Source organism: Trachurus japonicus, chromosome 13 (genome assembly GCF_045865225.1).
Source record: "Trachurus japonicus isolate A0001 chromosome 13, Traja_1.0".
NCBI classification, from domain to species: Eukaryota; Metazoa; Chordata; class Actinopteri; order Carangiformes; family Carangidae; genus Trachurus; species Trachurus japonicus.
In genome coordinates, this window is record NC_140919.1 from 38,188,336 (window position 1) to 38,201,748 (window position 13,413).

At 44.2% G+C, this 13,413-nt stretch overlaps 1 protein-coding gene across 1 annotated transcript in view; it reads left to right on the forward strand.

The window, feature by feature from the left end:
• The window catches only part of npas1 (neuronal PAS domain protein 1), a 63,448-nt gene that overhangs the window by 1,261 nt on the left and 48,774 nt on the right, over positions 1-13,413 (forward strand). The window lies entirely within an intron of this gene.

The following is a 13,413-nucleotide window of genomic DNA, read 5'->3' on the forward strand; positions in this document are numbered from 1 at the left end:
GGTTATAGTGGGCTGCACGTCGCTCCTGAGAGTGCTGGTGTTGTTGCCTCTCCAAATTCAGATTGATTTGGCTGTGATCGGCTCAGTGAACATCTCTCAATGTTTCAAACTGAGCCGTCTATAAAGTCTTTTCTAACACAAGTTGCAGTCAGAACTGGTCTAGATCTCTGTGCCATTGTGTTCTTCTCGTTCCACAACGATTCCCATCCAGGGCTGCCACCCCAGGAGGTATTTCTGCAGTGGCCAGGGGGTATCTAGTAAGATTGCATAGTGCATCAGATAATTTTTAAAAACTATAAATTAAATCTGAACGCTGTGCTGTGATCAAGAGTGTGTGGAAACTAGTGCAAGCGAACAGAGATGAAAGTAACGGAGCAAGGGTTAAAATGTGTTCGCCTTTGACTCCAGATGCTAATAGCATGCAAACTAAACACTGAAAAGTTAATTGCATGAAAAAATACTTTAAAATTACCCAAACATGTATAATCAATCGTGTTAAACAATCAATTTAAGGTTAATTAAAATGAACATATTAGAGCGTGACTGGTAGTGTCAGTGTGAGGGTACGTTAGCTGATCTGAGAGGTCTGTGGGGACACATCAGATAAAAAAAAGTTAATCTCCGCTGCTCTATTGTGCAGAAGACTAGAGAAGTTTGAAATATATTGTTCATTTGCTGGAACTAACTTCTCTTTGATCAGTCTGAAAGGTAGATCTCCTGGCATTTAAGGATAGGCCACATTTCCATCCATCATGGTGATGAAGACGGAGTAATGGAAAGCGGTGTATGCTATACAACTCTGCTGGAAGATGAGAAAGCATCATTACTAGATTCCTCCGGGGAAAGCTCCCAACCAACAGTCTATCCCGCGTAACATACTTGTTCATAATTTATTTACACCGCGAGCTTCCCCCGGACTCTGCCGTGTGTGTTTTACTGCAAGTGTGGAGGTATTCGAGAGGTATTTTCCTCCATCTCTGTCTGTTTGCGAGCCAGATCTGCAAGGCCATGCATCCAATATAGTAATACAGTCGTCGATGATTAAACCTCAGTCTTGATGAAAACATTTGCTATGTGGTTGGCATGGCGAATTCGAAAGCCAATCATGAATGAGAGTGGGGAAATCTGGAACATTTGGCCCCCGTCAAAATGCTGGTCTGTGGACCAGTTAGAGCGTCTCTGTCTATACTGGCATTTAAGAGCCAGTGCAGATGGTAATGTATCAATACTCTGTTTAAACAGGGCTCCCAGCCACATTTCTAAATCAGCCCCAGAGATATTTTTGGCAATATCGGTTTTTAGTCCTTCTTGGGTAGATTTACTAATTCAGTAGAGTTGTGGTTCAGTGCATCATCGCGATGTACAGTAGCCTACTGTGGGCTCATCTTTTATCTGCATTTGGATTTTAATACTATAGGGATACATGAAATACTTATGTACCTTTTACACTCCCTGCCCGTCTTCCTCAGTCTCTCTGTTCATTAGCTTTTCCGACCTGAGCTGACCACGTACCCTTAGCCATCACACACGCACACACTCACTACTTTTGCAGCTTTTCTCTCCATGTCCTCGCTCCCAGCCCTCTATACTTCAGTGCGCTGCTCTTTCCTCTCGTACCGCTCTTTCCCTGCCCTTTCCTCATGCCTGCTTCCTTCCTTCCCTCGCTCTCTCTTCCCATTTTACCCTTGCTCTCTCCCTGCTCTCTTCTTGTCCGCTCCCTCCCTCCCCGCTCCTTCCCCTCCGCCTCTCCTCTCTCCCTCTTTCTCTTTATTAATTTATTGGGTTGTTATGCTCCTTGCCTGGCTCCGCTAATGAAGGCAGGATGCAGATGAGGGCGAAGGTCGTCTCTGTAGCGATCGACCCCACCGCCCCGCAGCATGGCACTCTGGCTGGCACAGGTCAGTGGCAGCTGTCAATCAAAACATGCATGTGTGCATTCACGTGCACGCACACATGCACTCGCGCACACTACCGCTAAAATAAATTCATACATAAAGATAACAGCTATGCTTTGTGACAATTAACAATTTATAATTAGCAACATATTCAGATGCCTTGGAGCAGATCATTGTACAGTCTCTTACAGCAGCGCTTCCCAACCATTATCTATAAAAATGAAACAATGTGCACTTGGGTCTCTTCATTTTAAGTTGTACAGAGACTGTGAGCAGCTTAAGCACAGTGATTATTCCCCCTCAGATTTTAAAATTTTGATCATTTTTCAAGGCCTGAGGATGTTAAGTAAACAGCAAAGATTAGAGAACAGCCTACAAATAACAATGAAGTGAATTTAGAGGAGATTAAAAGGTTATCTATTCATTCCACTGATGTGATATAAAACACAGCAGATCGCTCTCCAAAATGATCTTCTAAGTCAGATTAAAAGTCAAACGTTATACATATGAATGAACTATTTATTGCAGGCTGTTGTATTAGAATGTATTAGTTTAACCTAATACATTGGTAAGCTTAATGATCCATACTTGCACAAACACAATATCTAGGAGACTCTGGTGAGGCCCTGCCTCTCCCTCTTGCACCATCACCAGGTCGACACTTAAGTCTGTCCAATAATGGGGTGGGACTGAGCTACATTATAGCTTGCTAACTTAGCTAGCTAGGCTAAGTGATGGACTGCAGGGATCTGGAGGAGGAGAGTGGAGTAGGGACGGAGGTGGTGGTGGACGAGTCTCCTCCGTCGTACCCCTCGTTTTTCTCAGACATTTGATTGACGGATGACGGATCCAATATCAGTGGCTGATGAATCGTGAGCAATGTGACGCATAATTTGTGCGCCTGCATTATCCAATGCGGGAAAAAAACTACCCCACTTTCACCCTGGATTTACTCGAAAATAGAATTTTGCACAAAGTTTGGGCTACATCGTCTGATAGATGAGTGATTACACTAATTTTACGACCCATAGTGGGATCAAATTCAATTTTCTTTTCTGAATACCTTCAAAATAGTCATTGAGTGTGACAGCATGGCTTGTTTCTACCCCAAAAATATGAACCAAAGTCTTACCAAACATCATCAAATGTATCCAAAAGGCACCATGTCAACAAAACTGATACTCAGTTTTTCATTAGCACGTACATTTGTGTTTTCACAGGTTCAAGTGTTGAGTGTCTCAGCCCTGCCCTGTCGTTCACTGGCCTCGACATGGTGAAGACCTTTGAATCCCAGCATCTGGTATCTCAACACTTGTAGCTTTTACAACCTCTGCTCTTCATCACAGCATGTCAAGAGATTTTTGTGTGTGTGTGTAAATGTGTGTGTGTGTTTGTAGATGCACACTTGGTTCAGACATCTTGTATGCATGTTGATTTTGCTTATGGTTATTGCTGTCGGTTTATTTGTGTGCTCAGCCATGTTCCATCCTGAGTGTGTTCACCTGCATCTGGGCATCAGCAGACACACACACACACACACACACACACACTCACACGCACGCACACACACATCTCTATTAGCAGTATAGTAGTGTTAACAGTGTTATGCCTTGCGTGAACCTCCCCACCTTTCCCTCATATCTATGCAAAGCTGGGGTCCTGTCAATCAGTCACCTTGGTGACATGGAGCCCCACCTCCCCAATTAGAGCTGACAGGGCAGGATTAGGAGGGGGGCGGGCCCCCGCCGACCTGCCTACGTGTCAATCACGCGCCGGGCATCCACACGCCTGTTTACTGTCAGATCCCATCTCCGTCTGTCAGACTGCACGGCAACCGTCGCCCAGGGAGGAGAGGAGGAGGGTTGGGGGAGGCGGAGAGAGGGGAGGAGGAGATCTGATCGGAATTAACTATGCTTCTCCCCACAGACCGGCCGTGCTTTTAATTCATGAAAGGGATGAGAGGAAAGTGGGAAGAGAGAGGGAGTGATAGAGGGAGGAGAGCATTTAAAACCCAGAGCAGGGCCTTCTTTAGAAGTTTTCAGAGTGATGTTTCTTCTCTCCCTGACAATCACTTTTCTTCTCTCGCTAACTCTCCCTCCTGTCTTTCTCTCTCACTTAAACTTCTTTCGAAGGTGTGCTTCATGCCGCCTTAGAGCTGCTACGATTTATCAGCAGCCTCCCACTCTCTCTGAAGTTGTTATTTGACCCTGGTTTTTTAAAGTCGCACAAATATGTATTCGTATTTTTTTTTTCTTTTTTGAGTTAGAGAGTTAAGGTCAATTTATTTAGTTCTGCACATGCTCATGCAAATTTGTGTCTCTGTTTCAGTTCGTGTCTGGCGATGTGGGTCCTGCCTACACACCTACAGTATGTGAATACATAATGCGGCTCCGCTCCCCAAACTGCGTGCGCTTTAAAGCAGCGTTGTGTGTGCAGAGTTCACATAATGCTAATGTGTGTGTGTTTGCCTGTGTATCCCCGGCTCTGTGGTCCCCCCGGTATGTGTGCACTTCTTTCTTTTTTTTGAGGGTCTCTGGTGGTGGCCTTACTTTGACCTTGGTGCCCCCACTCTAATCCTTTAGCAAATGAGGGCTGTGTGGGGCTGAAGGGGGTGTTTGGGGGTCTCTGCAAAGCCTCAGTTTTAGGATTAGAGGACCAGAGTGAAGGTCTTGGGGTTGTGAAGGATGAAGAGGAGGGAAACAATAGATTGTACGGGTGAAAAAGGGAAGGCTGTTGTCTGGTCTGTGTTGGCCACCAATGGTCGGTCATATGGAATGTCTTTTTTTTTTTTTTTTTACCTCTACCATAGAGGTGGTGATGTTTTTAGTCCCTTCATCTTTGTTTGTTTTTGTAGTTAGAAAGATCAAAATATACCTTACAGATGTCACTGGCAAGGGGAGACAGTTATACCCTAGTCCAAAAAAAGGATTTGTTGTTTTTTGGTGTATACTGTGACTGTGTGGCCGTGGTCACAGCTACAAAGCCATGAAGCAAAACAAGCAACATTTCTGTTTTCCTTGGTTCAGAAGAAATGTTTCTATATTAGCTTTGTTCCTTTCAACCCGAACAAAACACAGTCTGCACCAAGTTGGCTTCTTAATCTATTTGGACCTTGAAGCTTAAAGAAATATTCTATATGGCATAGGCCTATATATTGTAACGCCAAATTATTACCAATGTAGATGTAGTCTACATTTACAAAACTTCCCTCAGTCTTTACCACATTGTTTATTTGTATAAACTGTAAACCTGTCAGCTCTCAACAATCAGTTGGATGGCATATCATCTATAGGTGGCACTAAAGAAAAATGACTGTTAACTGGCAAAAACTCCCTGCTCATTAGTCTGATTTGGGATCATTATCCTTGTACAAAAGTTTTTTAAAAAAAGTGAAAAAACTGCAATTATGAATTAAGTTTTTTGGCCACGAGTTGCGATCGCAGCGGTGCCAAATTATATGATTCATTATTTCATTTAGACATTCAACAGCTCCAGAGCTTCATTATTCATCTGGAGTCATGTTTCCATGTTTCCATTCACCTGAATGTTTGTCCAGTATTCACTTTCTTTTTGCTCCGTTTGCTTTCTACCGACTCCTGATGTATATACAGTGCGACCCTCGCTGTGCCGGCCTCTCCCTGCAGGAGCCCGACAGTCAGAGTCCTGTCGTCATGCAGGCAGACTCAGCTCACCTGGTTTGGCTGCACTTGGGAATTCGCTCGTGGCTGTCGGCCAGTCTCTTTCTCTTTCTCTTTGGCTTCCACACGTTTGCTTTTGTTGTGTTTACATCCGTCTCTTTTGCTACCAAATGCTCAACTCAGAGGCTTATAACTAACTATGTCATTCTTTTTTTGGGTAGAAGGGGCTGCTTATTTTTGAAAACAACTGTCTGTTGTTTCAGAAATATCCCAATGAGAATGGTGAGAGTGAAATACCATGGACTAAAACAGTAGAGTCATTGTAAAGTTGCATAAAGCAGAGCAGAGCTCATTTATGTCATAATTCTCTGTAGATTCATCATGTTGAGTCTTATACACACAGTTTTCACTTTGTTCTTTATAATAATAATAATACTAATAATAATAATAACATTTATGTATAGCACTTCTCACAGAGAGAAACCCACAATTTGATACATTATTTGATATATCATACAGACATAAATTATATCCTTAGATACAGTATATATCACATTTTTATTTGTATGTACATTAACAACATATTAGCATTGTTATTAGAGCATTGTGCAGCCTTGGCAATGATATGAGGTCACTGATTTTGTAGTCATCCCTATTTCCTGTCCCCATTCTATCTCTTATATCTTTTACACTCCGTCTGTATGGTTTTTCCAAGTTGAATAAATAAATACCAGTGTATTTTGAATAAACAGCTTGTCAGCTATCATGCAATGCGCTACTGTAGCATGTCATTTCTGCTGATAGCTGTATGTTCACAGCTATTTGTCGGCGCCAGGCATATGTGGGTTGAGCACGTTTGCGTGTGCGTGGCGTGCGTACGCGCGTGTGTTTGCATTAGAGATGCGCTCCAGGGTTGTGTCTAAGACGCAGCTCAGGTGTCTGTTGGTGTCTGTTGAACGACCTCGCTGCAGGGAACAGGCTATCAGGCTGAGAGGGAGGCTATCATGTTAATTACTTTACACACACCCCGCCAACCAAGCGTGCAGCACAACTGCTGAGCTCTCTCTCTCTCTCACACACACACACACACACATGCATGCATCCACCTGGGCACATACACTGTCAAGCACATGCACGTGTGCACACAACATCAGCCGTCTTTCTTTCATTTCTGTCTTCCCACTCTGGCTGTTTTGAAGGCCTTGGACATCAATTCCCTTTTGCTTTCAAGAAAGATTGTTTTATATTTTAATCAATTCAACTCCGTCCTGTGAAATTAATTGACATTCATTCAATGATTTTAAATTCCTCCGAGGCTGTTCTTTTGTTTCAGCCTGTCAGTGAGCTGGAAGTGAGCTCGGGCTAAATGTTTTGTCATCTCACACTCCAGGGTAAGCCCGCTCCAAAGCGTGAGCCTGAGGTCAGCTTAACCTCCTCGCAGTCTCATCTCTCGTCGTCTTTACTGCTCGTAGAAAGAGAGGTGAGGGGCGGAGTGGGGTGGGGTGGGGTGGGGTGGGGAGGGGATACAGATTCATGATCAGGAATTTGGGTGACGCTCATTCTTCTGTGGCAGCCTTCATATGTCTCCTCAGGACGACTTTTTTTTTTTCCTTTTTCCCAGCGTCATGTCAGGGGTTTGAAAGGCAGAGTCCGGCGCTCTCAGGCTGGGGAAGCAGAGGAGTGGTATTGGCTGGGGCAGGTTGATGCCTTTAGTTAAATGATGCTGGCACGCAGAGGGATTGCTTTGGGAAGTTGTCATCCATCATGATTTTAGAATGACTCAAAGCAGCACTCTCCTTTTGGGGTTATGGTCTGGGATCCATGATTGATGTGAAGTGAATGTGTGTGTAGAAGAGAGAAGTGAAAAAGAGATTGTGTGCTAAAAATAAATAAATAAATAAAGAGTAAAGCCTGTAGTTAAAAGGAAGCTAATGGGATTTCCGCTGGTTCAACTTCCTCGGAATCGGACAATAATGATCAGCGCAGCGTTTTGTGAGTCCTACCATGTGGCAAACTGTCTATACTTATTCATCTCTGAAGGAACTCCGACTCCTTTTGCGTGTCCTCTCCTTATTTTGTACGCGAGTGCCTGTGCATGCGCCTGGATACACACCCCTGTGTGTGTGCCGTATTGTATTTCTTTAAGCTGAAGCATTTTGTCTGTCTTTGCCTTTCTCCCTCTTCCTTTTTCCAGGTCCAAGTCTCACCTAAGTTAATTCTTCAATTAGTGTGATCCCGATATTCAGGAGAGATCATGGAGAGGGCCCCGCCAATCGATGTCCAATTAGCAAGGCTCCGTAGCCCGGAGAACGGGGGGGTGGGGAGGGGGCGACCGCTGTGGCCATTTTTAGAGAACGGGAGGTTGGGGTGGGGTCTGGAGTTGAAGGTAGAGGTTTTAGAGGAGAGTGTGGAAGAGGGAAAAAAAAGGGATGGAGAGTAGATGAAACGAGGGTGAGAAGAAAGCATGCAAGGTCTGTAAGTGGGTGGAGGTGAGAGGGGGAGCGTCAGGGGTCTGAGGAGGTGGGGTGTGGATGTTAGATGCTCAATCAAGCTGTGTGAGGACAGTGTAATTAATCCATTGAAGATGTCTGATTGCAGATGACTTTGGGAATACCAGAGTGGTGGCTGGGCCTGAGGGAGGGAGGGGAGGGAAGGAGCGAAGGGGGGAGGAGGGCGGGAACAAGATGGATGCAGGGATGCGGGGAGAGGAAAAGCAGAAGGGCAAACAGAGGGAGAGAGCGAGATTAATTGAGACAAGGGGAATACAGTACCTTTTAAATGAGAAGGATGAGTTTGGGTGACAATGCAGGAAAAGGAAAGAAAGCTGGGGCAAAAGAAGGAATTGATCGTGTCAGGGTTAGGTCGAACCATCACTCACAGCATTGTTGGGGCGAAAGCCCTCTGCCAGATGTCACATATATGTAAAGAGAGACTCGCAGGGCTGCTAACTCATCCCCGGGTTTCTCACTGCTAAAATGCTCTCCTATGAGACAAATGAGTGTCTATCCTGTTCCATGCTAATATGCTTTTAAGGCACTATTAGCTTCCAGAGCTTTGCTTTTATTTAATGGACTATTAATTTGTTTGAATGCATTTTGTCTCGGTGGCTACAGTACAAAGTTGGCTTGGCTTTAGCTCGGCTCCTGAACGGCATGTGATTTACTTACCCACAGCTATTTGGAGGCTAAGCCTTTATAATCCAATTAAATTTGATAAAGCAGAGTAATCATCAGAGTATTAGGGCGAGTACTCATCATACTGATATGGTGATTTCGCTCTGTTGCGATTGAATGTTTTCATTAAGGGTTCTTTTTATTTTTTTGCACTCACGTCTGAATGTTTTTTTAAAAATCTGTATTCACTTTGTTGCCCTGTGCGGTTGATAGCAAAAACAAATGTTCATGGGTTTTCAGGGGGAGACTGACAGTAAACTGCTGGATTCTCACAACTCCCCGCACACGCCGGTAGAAAATGCTGACAAAAGTTGAGTTCTCCAGGTGTTTGACTTCTTTCATGGTAGAGAAGAAGACAGACTGGAGCTTGACAAGTTGAAAAGCACTTTTTCCTCTCTTGACAATTCAAGTCAAATGGGTGCACACGCCTGTACAAACAGCTCAGTCTGTACGTTGTAGGACAGTGACATATTGTTGTTGTTTTGGCTCTGTGCTGTTTTTTGTTTATCCTCTGAGTTATAGTATGTTTATATTCATACAGTTATATAGTCAGTTATCTATCTTTTATTGCCTGCTCTATAAAGGTTCTGTTTTCACACCATTTAACACAGCAAATTGAATTTAAACTGTCCTTTTTATCATTTTCCTATCTGATCAAGGATTATCTGACTTTCACTGTCAGATAATCTGTAACTGTAAGTGTGTACATACTGTACATACTGTAGTTAGCGGGGGACATAATTACAAGTTAAAGATCCCCTCCAGGAATGTTTTAAGACTTGTGAATATAGTTTTTCAACAAATAAAAGTTCAGTTAAAAACTCTTTAAAAACTAATCTCTCCTCTCCAGAACTTGTGCATTCTATTCTCATTGTTTGTGCACTGGAGGGTTCAAGTTTCCGCATCACATTTGTGTAAGTTGCCTACTGGACGACTTCCAAACTAGTTGTGATGCCACAAAATAATCTTGTACAGCACACGCCTTAAGCAGAGGAAACAAACAAATAAACAAACTGAAAAATCTGCAAATATGTCACTGTGCCATGAAGGTTAAATATTCAAGTGAAATAATGTGAATAAAATTATTATATTCAAGAATTTTGCATTAGACCGCAGGTCTCTGGCATTTTTCAGGTTTTCCACTTTGTTTGTTTCACAGGTTTTCTGAATTGTGTCTGAGGTCTATAGCATGAAGCAGATTTGAGTTTAGTGAGGTCACTTCAGGTTTAACTCTGGATTTTCTGGCGCTAGTCCACATCTTAGCAGGGTCTATCGTCATGGTAACTTAATGCTGCATGCCTAACCACCTGCTGGAGAGGGATATATTTGTTACAACAGATCAACTCGCATAAAAGTGCCACTACCTATCAATCAATTACTTCTCATAGAAACGACATCACCATTCATGGAGGATCCCTAGAAGCTCGGTGCGCAGATTGCCAAAGGGTCTCATAGGAGGGCCAGAGTGTTCAGAGACGGCCGAACCCCTTTGGCTCTCCCTGATGATTTTTTTATACGAGCAACCCTCATTACTGCGGAGGGCCAGCTCCTCAGCAGGAGTGTACTCCTATGTTGGAGGACCTCCTCCCCTCTCCTTCAACTCATTTCTCTCCCTGTTGGCTACAAGCAATGTCAAAGCTGTTTCTTTGTACACTGAAATAATCTTGCAACAGAGAATGACCGAAGCACTAAAGCCACGTAATAGTTGTACTTATGAAAGTTAAGATTATGTTTAGTTTGAGTCCGTTTTTCACAGTCAGGATCACGAACATATCCAAGGAACTAATTTATTTAATGGAATACACAGATGTCGTCTTATAAATCTAATGTCTCTCTCCTGTGTCCATTTTGCAGCTGAAACTGTGAGCCTCTTTGGTTTTGTCCAGTATTATAGTTTACACAGTTTGTTAATCAGAAGGTTTGTCTCTTGTTTGCTCTATGCTGTAAACCTGGCTTGACTTACAGAGCTAACCACCACTGTGTGGCTGCATAAGATGGTTGCAGTCAGGCTTTGTGAAGCCAGATAATGATGAATAGATATCCATATTATGTTGAACTATGAATTATGCACACCTCTTCGGTTAAAGTCAACTGACTCTGGGCCAGACCAAGTCAAAAGATATCCTTCTGTTAACTGTTACAGTAGTTAGTGCTGGTATGGCCTTGTTGCTGCTGTGTTATCCAGTGGATGTAAATGGTTCCTGTTACAGCTGTTGTGGATGTCACCGCTGTCAAACTAACATGAAGGTCAGCAGTTGAACCTTATTTCAGATCCAATTTTGAGAACGAAACCAAAACAATATAATCACTGTCGTACTACTTACTGTATGGACTACTGCACAGTACATTCATCCTCACACTGTCATTGTCCAATGAAGATAAGGTAGAAAGTGAACATCATATTTCTTCAGATTGTTGTAGGCTACTGAAGATGAAATTTAAAGTTTTGCTTCGGCCATGCTCCTTGATTTTTTTTCCTTCTTGTATTCATTTACAGCAGAAATGATATTAAATAATGAATGGAAAAAATACAACCTTTAATACATTCAATGAATAATTGAAAACGAACATGATAGTATTTAATGGATTGCTTTTGATGTATCTGCATGCGTGGAATGGTCAAGGCCTGTCTTTATTAAAATCACCATGGCAACATAAAAGGGGGTGGGGGGGGGTTGCCTTTGCACTTGACTGACACCATGCATCGCTCACCTACATGACTGCATTTACACTTGTGACTGGGTGATGTTGTCATACAATTTAATCTTAGATTTAAATTCTCAATTTGTCTTTATAGCATTTTTAATAGAATGGCCTAATGAGGGAGCATCTGTAGGAGTGTGTCTTTGATGTCAACATGCACAAACTGCTGCTTTGAGCATGTGTGAGTATGTATCTATTTATTCACAGCGTCTGCTTTTTTAATAGATACGTCCAGCTTGTTACTTAATATGGAAAACTTGCCGTATGTGACTTCATAAACCTCTCAAGCTGCTTGGTTCAAGTCAGTTGAGAGTAGCTTCATTTCAAGGGGAGATTGTCGAAGGGCGGGGGGCACATGAGGTCACGAATTAAGAAGGGAAAAGGTGAGGAGAAAAGGTCAAAATAGAAATTAGTAGAGAGAAAGATACACAGAAAGATGACAGCCTGAGATAGAGTGATAGGGAGATACAAGAAGACTGCAGAGAAAATTGTCCAGAGTGGAGAAAAACAGTGACAGGCAGTGGCAGAGTAGAGGGAGAAATGTAACAGACAGTCTCGGGGTGAGCGAGGGAGAGAGACAGGCAGGGACAGACAGAGCGAGAGATAGACAGTGACAGAGGGAGAGATAGACGGGCTGTGTGAGGATGCAGAGAGTGTCCCCCTCTCTCGGCTGCTGCCAGAGGCAAACAGACAGCCTCTCTGCTGGTGGAATGCTAATGCAACAAGCTGCTGCTCTCTTGTCTTCCCTCCCTTCTTTACCTTTCTTCTTCTTTAACTCTCCTCTGTGCAGAAAGTTTAGAGACTGCAGACACAGGCGTAGACTTTGATAATGGTGGGGGGGGTGGGGGGGAACCCGGGCTTGCTTTTATATTATTTGCACTTTGCGGAACGCGTCTGGTGCGTGTTGCTTCCTGCAAATCAGGCCGGCCCGAGTGTCCTGCTCCTCATCGCGAGACAGTGATTTTAATGGGAGGTTAGTTGTGTGAATGTCTGTGTATCCCCCCCCCCCCCCCCCCACCACCATACTGACATCATGTTTGTCTGCGAGCTCAGTAGCCATGGCTACCGTGGTGTCAGTGGAAGGGGGGGGGAGTCGCCGTGTCAGGGGCCAATCACAGGTCACCCAGTCGACCTCTCTCTGTCTGTGTCGCAGTCGGCTGACCTCTGACCCCCTCCCCCCTCCTCCCGCCTTTCAGCTCTGAGGCGCAAAGACACAAAGCATGTTGTTTCGGAGACGATAAATGTCTCCGGGCTTTATCGTCCAGGCAGGTTGTTCTTCCATCATTTAAGACATTCACATCACATCGCATCACACGGAGAAATGCCCCCAAGTCAAGACAACGGTTATTTTTCCTCTTGAACCACCGGCGCATATTCCTACTGTGGCGACAGTCATCAGTTCTCAACTTCAGGCAGGACATAACCTTGAGTGGAGCAAGTCGGCTGAGCCAGCCCCCCCCCCCACACACCCACCCCTCCCAGTCTCCCACCACCACCACCACCACCACTTCACCCTCCCCAAGTCTGTCTGTCTGTCTGTCTGCACGGAGATGGCAGCTTCTGAGAAATGGTGGCACACTCTGAAGTGTGATCCATTTAGATAGCAGCGAGGTGCTCTCCCTGCGCATGCACGCAAACACACACACACACACATGCATGGTCACACACTTCCTCCAGACACACACCGTGCAACAAACAAACAAACACGGGGCGTGGGGCACTTGCGCGCTTGCAAACTCACGCACACACACACACACACACACACACCAGTGCACACGTGGACATGAAGAAGCGGAAACAGATCTCTCTTCTTTCCACGCACACACACACACACATGCACACACAGGCACGCACATGCACAAACACACACAGCAGTCTCTTGGCATGCACTTGCTTGGTTGACAAGTCATCTCAGATAAGCTTGAGTGACAGGTGGGGAGTGTTGACTACTAGTGTGTGTAGAACACTTTGCTAGATATCGCCACCTTATGATTATTGTGTAGT